The following is a 7,619-nucleotide window of genomic DNA, read 5'->3' on the forward strand; positions in this document are numbered from 1 at the left end:
GAACTCATGCGGAAGCAGCTTTAGATTCTCAGTGCTGTGCTTTAACCCACTGCGCCACCAGGGAGGGCCCCTTTCCTGAGAACTTTTGTCCTCCTCCTGGGCCTTTTTGTTCAAGCTTATTGTACAGTAGGGGAAACTGAGGCGGGAAGCTTCCTATCACTGGCCCAGAACTTCAGAGGAGAAGCAGTCTTTCAGTCCCAGGGAGGGCTGAGTGGTGGGGGTCACCATCTTGTGTGGTCTCAGACAAGTCAGCTAAGGCTTCCAGATCACTTTCTTCAGCTAAAATCCCAAGATTAAGTGGCACCCCAAGATTAAGTGACACCCCAAGATTAAGTGAGAGATAATGTTCTTTAAATGTCTGAATGCCTAGGTATACAGCACGTGACTCCCCGCCCCCCAATAATCCTATTGGCTCTTCACTGGAATCATTTATGCGATTCTCCAACTTTTCAGATCATATTTCCGCCACCCCAAGATTTCTAGTTATGAAGTGTTTCATACATATAGTAGAAAACTAAAAAGGATCACATGATAAATTCACCAGCTTCTGCAATAAACACTGGAGAACTTGCCTCACCTCATTACGGTCCATTCATCAACCCATTAATGTTTTGATGCTTTCAAAGAGAGTTTGAAGCTTGTGTTTCATTAACTAAGGTTCAGCTTAAATCACTTTTGAATATACAGTCCCAAATGTCCTAACTTAGCCCCCAAACAAAGCAGGCATTTGTTATTCCACATTTGACAGCTAAAAAGAAAACATGTTTGCAGTGAGAGTCTAGGTCTCCAGTTCCAGAATGAGTTGGAAATAGCAGAAAGCAGAGTGTTCTGCAAAAGTTGGGGCTATTGTTTATTAGTATATTGTTGTTATTATTCCTCGTAATATCCTTCTCCACCCACAGTGGCATTTCTCGGCAGCTGTATATTTTCCATGGCACCTGGACCTCTTGGGGCCTGCTCCTTTCCTCTACTTGTGCTCCCAGGCCCTCTGGGGGTCCCCAGGGAGACCGCAGGGCCAGTGGCTGAAGGCGTGGAGTGGCCATTCTGGCTTGGGAGCCTGGTGGGAGCCTGGCTAGAGCCGCAGGGGTTAAAGGAGGCGGAGGAGCTGAAGGCTGGCTCCGGGAAGGAGGCGGTGCGAACTCACCGCCCGCCAGGGAGGGAGCCCACAGCAGCTAGGTCAGTTGCTCCCAGCAGTGGCCCTGGGACCAGCTCTGCTCCCTGTGCCTGCTCCACCTGGACACGACGCTCACTCAAGCCTTCCTCTTGGCAACAAGCCTCTTGCCAGCCACAGCTGCTGCCCTGTCACTGCCCGCTGCTCCTGTCCCTTGTGCCCAGACACCTACCCCACCCAGTGGCTCCTCAACCGGAAAGGTGAGTGAGTGAGTGTGTGTGTGGGGCTGTCAGGACCACACAAGCAGCCTAAGTCAGGGCAAGGGGCATCAGCTTGCCCGATGCCAGGTCTCTGGGCCAGGCTAGCCCCTTGGAGGCCAACCTGTCGGGGCGTCCTGGCGTCCGATGTATCTGTGGTTCTGACAGGGGTGTCTGGGCTGCGGCTGTCCCTGCTCAGAGCGACAACCCCATCAGGAAGAGTTGTATTTGCTGGGGAAGTTGCTGGTGTTCGTGCTGAAGACTGAAGCCAGCAGGAGCAAGCAAACGGCCAGGGACTCATCGGCCAAGGAAGGGGGAGGCTGGCGGTGTTAAGTGACTGGACTTCCTTCTACCTGCTGTCCACTGCAGGGCTCCTCAGGGAGGGGGTTGCCAAGTGGGCACGGGCATTTTCCTCTTTATTTCCCTGCCCGCCATTCACCCACCTTAGCTGCTGCTGGACACGTTTCTCTTGTTTGATCCCTCATCTCCCGGAGGGTTAGCCAGAGCTGCTCAGAAGGGTCCAGGAGGCCTGGAAAGGTTGGAGCTAAAAGCAGTCTCCTCCGCGCTGCTGCCCTCAGCTTGGGTCCGTGCTCCCTGGCCTGTGGGCACAGCCTGGCATGAGTGCCCACTGTTGCCCTCCCCCATCTGGCTGCCCTTACTGCTTCCTCACCCCTCTGGGCAGAAATAGCTAATCCAGGTGGTTAATGAGCAGACACACGCAGCTGCCTTCCACCCGACTCCTTCCTCTGCCCCTACCCCCTCTCCTCCTGTGACCCTCTGGTGCCCTGTCTGCTCTCCTGCCCAAGAAGCGACTGGGAATTAACCTCAGGGTCTGTCCCCCACCCCCCACCTCAGGACCAGGGCCAGGGCTGCCTGTCCAGATGTTTTCAGGCTGGCCACTGTCCTAAGAGGAAACTGGGAGGGGGTGACCGAGAGATCCCGCTGCTCTCCCTAGCCAGGACCCCTGCAGGAGCGTGGGATGGAGTTAGGGGCCAGGATGGACACTGGGTAGGGGAGGAGCTGGTTTGGGGAGGTCCGAAGAGGTGGTGGTGGGGTGAGGCTAGGAGGAGGGAGCTCGAAACTAGAATTGCAGGACCTTGGGGACCAGCCTTCTCTGCTTGGAGCCCCATGACCCTGCCCTGTGGCAGAACCAAGCCATGGGGTTAGGAGGGTGTGGGGAACACTCTTTCCTTCAGACTTCGACGGGCCCTTCCTGAAGCCGCCTGGGTGGGGTGGGGACCATTGTGGCTCAGATTTGGCCTTAAGTTGCTTCTGCCCTTGCCAATTGGCGGCAAGTCTTGTTTCCCCCACCCCAAGTCTCCCCCAGGAGCTCAAAACTACTGCAGCTGAGTACCCTACGCCCCGTCCTCTAGTCCAGAGCTGTGGAGGGAGGACCTGGCCCAGGCTTGGAGGGGTCTGTGGGAGGGGCAGCTTGAAGGGGGGGTCAGAGCTGGGAATCCCAGCTTGGGTTGGCCTTAACTCTGCTGCCTGGGAAGGGCAGGAACCCGGGAGAGTCTAACAGGACCCTCAGAAGGAGGGCGCCTGGACTTTGATACGGAGCTGAGCACTCCTAGAGGGTGGAGGAGGCAACTTGGGACCTCTGCTTCCAGATCTCTGCCCTTGAACTCTGGCTTTTCCTTCCCGATCCCTCATTCGATACAACCCCTCTACCGTTTGTCCCTTCAAGGCCCTTGTCGGTTTGCCATGGGGGCTACAGTGTCCAGAATTATAAACACGGTGGGCTGGTGACCAGGTGAGTTGCAGAGGTGGGTTGCAGTCAGTTGACCTGCCTGGCATTGATGGACAGTGGGTGAGTCCCGGTAGGTAGGGAACTCTCGGTGTCTGCTCCTACTGAGGCAGAAGCAGGAAGCCAAGGTAGCAGGATAGATTGGTGCTAGGGGAGGCTCCAACTTCCTAACAAACCTGGTGGGTCAGTGGGAGAATGGGCTGCCTTGTGAGGTAGTGAGCTTCCTGTCCTAGGGGTTTTTCAGAGACTGGACAACTGTTTGGAAGGATTCCCGAGCTGGGATGTGGTTCGAGAGATGACCTTGAAGGTCTCTTGGGATCCTGAGGTCCTGGGATTCTTGGAGTCGGGGAATTCTCTGACACCCGCAGTGGAGAAGCAGTGGCCTCTGGCCTGGGGTGTGGGCACGGGCAAGGACCCCGTGAGGTCCGCCTCCTCCCTGTCAGTGTTTGGGGAACAGAGAACCCGAGGTTTGTACCCTTTGCTTAACCACCTACCAGGTCTACCCAGCTGCTTCCTGCAAAGATTCTGACTTTCTTCCGATTCCTCTTGTCCCACCCTGCTGCCTGCCCTGCTGGTTAACCCTGCAGGGATCAGAGCAGGCCGGTGGGTGGCGTGACATGCTGTGGAGTGTGGGATCAGGAGCACCCAGACTATGACCCCTGCCTCCCAACAATGGCGCCCATGCCTCCGGCCGAGGCCCAGAGTGGGAGACAGGGCTGAATGCTTTGAGCCAGCCGGACCTTGCTGCCTGTACCTCTGAGAGTACCTGGACTCAGAGGGCAGACTGTGGAGCAGTGCCCACACCGGGGAAGCCGAGAAACCCAGGGGTGGGTCTCCTCTGAGCCTCAGTTTCCAAATTTGTTAACTACTACTGGGTTGTTAGGCAGGTTGAAGTGGCTTGTGTAACCGGCAGTGGCAGGGGCGTGGTCCTCAATAGCCTCTCCAGAGGTGCTCTGGAGGAGCAACACTCAAGACCTGTTCCCGGGGTACGGCCGGGCAGCAGAGGGAGGTGGGGTGAGGGTGTGGCTCAAGATTTCTGAAGCAAACCCTGGGACGCCCGACCTACCTGAGGAAGGCCAAGTGGTCTTCTGGGGTGGGTCAGGACCCACCCTGGCCTTCCCCATCCCTGCCGCCTGCCCTCCAGGGCCTTCTCTCTGGATGCCCTGTGGCTGCCTTTCTTCCCCTGGAGAAAGGGAAGTTTGTAGGAGTCAGATTCTACCCCCTGGGGCTGCCCCTGGCTTTGTCGAACTTTGAAGATGAGTCCAGCTTCAGTCCCGCATCTCCAACCAGGGGCTAGCTGGAGCCACGTAGTTGGGACGTTCTTCCCCTGGTCCCTAGAGGCCCAATGGGGATGGGGTGGGAGGTAAGCAGAAGGGTGAGGTGCCGAGGTTGCCCACTCCATGAGCCTAGAGAAGCCAGGCTCAGAGTTAGGGTCTGGCTTCTTGACTTATTTTTGGGGCCACAAGTCTTTCACTCCAGAAAGGAAAACTGAAGCCCAATCGAGGCACGGGCATTTAAGCAGGGACAGGCAAACTCCCCTCCTGCGTGTCCTCCCCCCCCACTTATTGGACTCTGAAAAAAGCAAATCAGATATGGGTGTGGTGCAGTTGGGGGCTGGGGAAAGCTTTTGGCCATATCACCCCCAAGCCGTGGCTCTCTGGCTGGCTGGCTCTGAGCTTTCAAGCTGTTATAGGCAGGCTGATGGCTGCCACCAGCGAGCTGGAACCAGAGCAGTGGGGGTGCAGAGCTGCTAGCCTGGAGGCCCATGCCCACCTCCCTGGGTGCCCCCTCCATTATGCACAGTCACACCTGGCCTCTCCTTCCTTCTGGCTTGCCCAGCGGGGGGCAGGGTGCAGAGCAGCTCCAGTTAGATCCTTGGTCTGTTCTACCCAGGCTGGTGACCTTGGCCATCTTCCTGCTTGCCCACATCTTGCATCTTGGGGGGCCTGACCGGTCACAGACTTGGGCCTAGGGGTGGGGGTGGGTGGTAATGGGCCTGAGCCTCCTGGTGCCGCCTCCTCCAGGGCTGGTCCCGGGCTTTGCAATCCCTGCCTTTTTAGGGCTGGAAGCTCAGGACTGGGTGTTCCTGGGAGCAGGAGGGACTGGCCCAGAGGGCGGGTGGGGAGCTGGTGGGGACCGTGGGGCTGTAGGCGTGCTCAGTGGACTCCTCATTCATCTGCCACTGTGGGGAGGGCCCCGTGTGAGGTTCAGCTGGCAGGAGCCTTCCTAGCTTGCTCCAGTAGAGAATCAGGGACCCCTCAGTTTCCACGCCCTTGCTAGCTTCCTCTATGCTACCTGTCTGCCAGCTGGGCTGGCAGCTCCCTGGGGACAGGCCTGTGCATGCTGTGCCCTGCTGACCTTTGCTGTGTGCTCAGGCCTGGGCCCGCTAAGGAGGGGCAGGGGTGGCACCTTCAGCAGGGCCTGCGAGGATTTGCTAGCACTAGAAACAGGACTCCAGGGACCAAGGGGTTGTGAGCAAGGCAGGGGACTTGGACTCTGGAGCCAGACGGCCGGGCCCCAGCTCGGGACCACCCTGCCTACAGGTGGCCTTGGCAGGCGGCTGAATTCCTCTGAGCCTCAGTTTTCTCTTCTGTAAAGTGGGGTGATAATACACCTGCTTTTTGGTGTGATTATGAGGGTCAAGAGGGTTTACTTAGAGCATGGTGGGGAACGCCTGGCCGGTCCGGCAGTGATAACACTCAGTGGTTGTTGCTGCGGGGTGGTCCTTGGGAGCCCAGCCCTCGGCAACTTTGTCTGTGTGCCTGTGGTTGTCCCATCTCCGTGAGGGGGAGGGTTTGGGGCCAGAGGCTGGAGCAGGTGATGGCATCCTTCTCCCTCAGGGCATCCTGGTGGCAGAGCCAGAGAAGAGACCTTCCCATCACCCTTCTCTCTGGGGTTGGGGAGAGATGGGGATTGAGGCCTCCAGGGACCTCATCTGCCCAAGGAGCTGAGGCAGGTCTGTGTTTCTGGAGGACTCTGAGAAAGTTGCCGTTGGGGTAAAAAAGAGGCATTCTTTTTTTTTTTTAAAGATTTATTTATTTGTACATACAGAACTGGGGTACAGGCCAGAGGCTCAGGGGCGGTGAGAGGCTTCACCAGAGACAGAGTGGGGAGCAGAACAGGCAGATCGATGAAGTACACCGCTGAGGGGAGCAGTGGGCGGGTCAGGAGAGGTCTGCCATGCCATGTGGTCACCTCCGGGGCAGGCGGGAATGGAACTCATGCGGAAGTGGCTTTAGCTTCTCAGTGCTGTGCTTTAACCCACTGCACCACCAGGGAGGGCCCAACAAGAGGCATTCCTATAAAGCACCCCGATCCCCTTTTGGATTACATCCTGTCCCTTGATGCGAGTTACTGAACTGGAGACTCCCAGGCCTAGCAGGCCCTGGCCTGGGCTCCAGAGGCCATTCCTAGTCATGGACTTATTTGGGGGGGCGGGGGGGGGTGGTGGTCTGTGTGGTAAAGTGGGGTCCTTAACCCTTGCCTCCAGCTGTGTTGACACCTACCTTGTGGGTGTCAGTGAAGTCTAACCTGCATCCCTCTTGCTGCAGCTTCCGTTCAGGCCCTTGGTAGGAGTCGGGGAAGAGCCCTGCCCAGCCCTTCCTGCGTGCCTCAGAGCTGGCGCTTTTAACTGAGGTGTGGCTCCTGGCCATACTTACTTTCCACCCAGGGCCTCTGCCCTCTCTGGGGTCCTCCGCTTTCCGGTGCCCCTGACATTGCTCATTAGCAGGGTCAGCCTTTAAGGCCTGCTAAACTGCATTCTCCACCTAGCTCTGCTTCCCACCCAGGGAGGCTGGGGTTGCTCCAGGTCGAGGTGAGCTCCATTTCCGGACCCCTGGCCCGCCCAGTTGCAGCTGCAAAAGGCATTAAGCTATTTTTCTTTTTCGGAGAGAGAATGGGCTTGGGTTGATGATGATGACAGCTGGGGAGGGTTCCTGAGCTCAGGCCGACCCTGACTTGCTTTCCCTTCTTCGCCCTGGCTCCCCTCTGCCCCACTTCTAGGCCGTTGACCATTTAAAGGTGGGGCTCCCCTTGACCTCTTTCAGACACACAGCCAGCTGGTCTTTTATAACCCATTATGGGGAGCAGTGTGGGTTCAGTGCTGGCATTGGTGCTAGGGTGGAGGGTGGGCAGAGGGATTTAAGGGAAGTCCAAGAGGGGTCTGCACTCCGGCCAGGGCAGTGGGAAAGCCACCCCTGGAGTCTGGGCGAGTCCTTTCCCTGGCTGGGCAGTATCCTCCCGGTCAGACAAAGGGCCAGAGGGGTTCTGGGCTGCAGCAGTGTGTGAATCCATCTCCCCACTGGAGCCTCCCTGGTTCCAGGCTTCAAACTTCACCTTGAATTGACCTTGCTTCCCTCCAGCCCTGCCCCCACCTCTGGCAGTGGCTGGCAGGAAGTCCTGCTGATTAGGGCCCTAATCACTGGCTTCTACTCCCAGAAACAGCCCAGCTGGTTGAGCAGAGAGGTGGAGAGGGGCTGCCAGGCCAGCCCAGGGGCGGGGTGGG

General features: G+C 57.8%; 1 protein-coding gene across 4 annotated transcripts in view; it reads left to right on the forward strand.

Moving 5' to 3' along the window:
* Positions 1-7,619, forward strand: part of TNS1 (tensin 1) — a 186,514-nt gene that overhangs the window by 55,628 nt on the left and 123,267 nt on the right. The window contains exon 1 of one of the 4 annotated variants that reach the window (XM_012726537.1): positions 1,185-1,371. The exons of the other annotated variants lie outside the window; for them this stretch is intronic. The gene's annotated coding sequence lies outside the window, so the exon portion shown is untranslated. Of the gene's footprint in view, positions 1-1,184; positions 1,372-7,619 lie in introns of those variants that run through there. 4 annotated transcript variants of the gene reach the window in all.

The sequence above is a fragment of the Condylura cristata genome, unplaced genomic scaffold, assembly GCF_000260355.1.
Source record: "Condylura cristata isolate star-nosed mole 26May11 unplaced genomic scaffold, ConCri1.0 scaffold00002, whole genome shotgun sequence".
Lineage (NCBI taxonomy): Eukaryota > Metazoa > Chordata > Mammalia > Eulipotyphla > Talpidae > Condylura > Condylura cristata.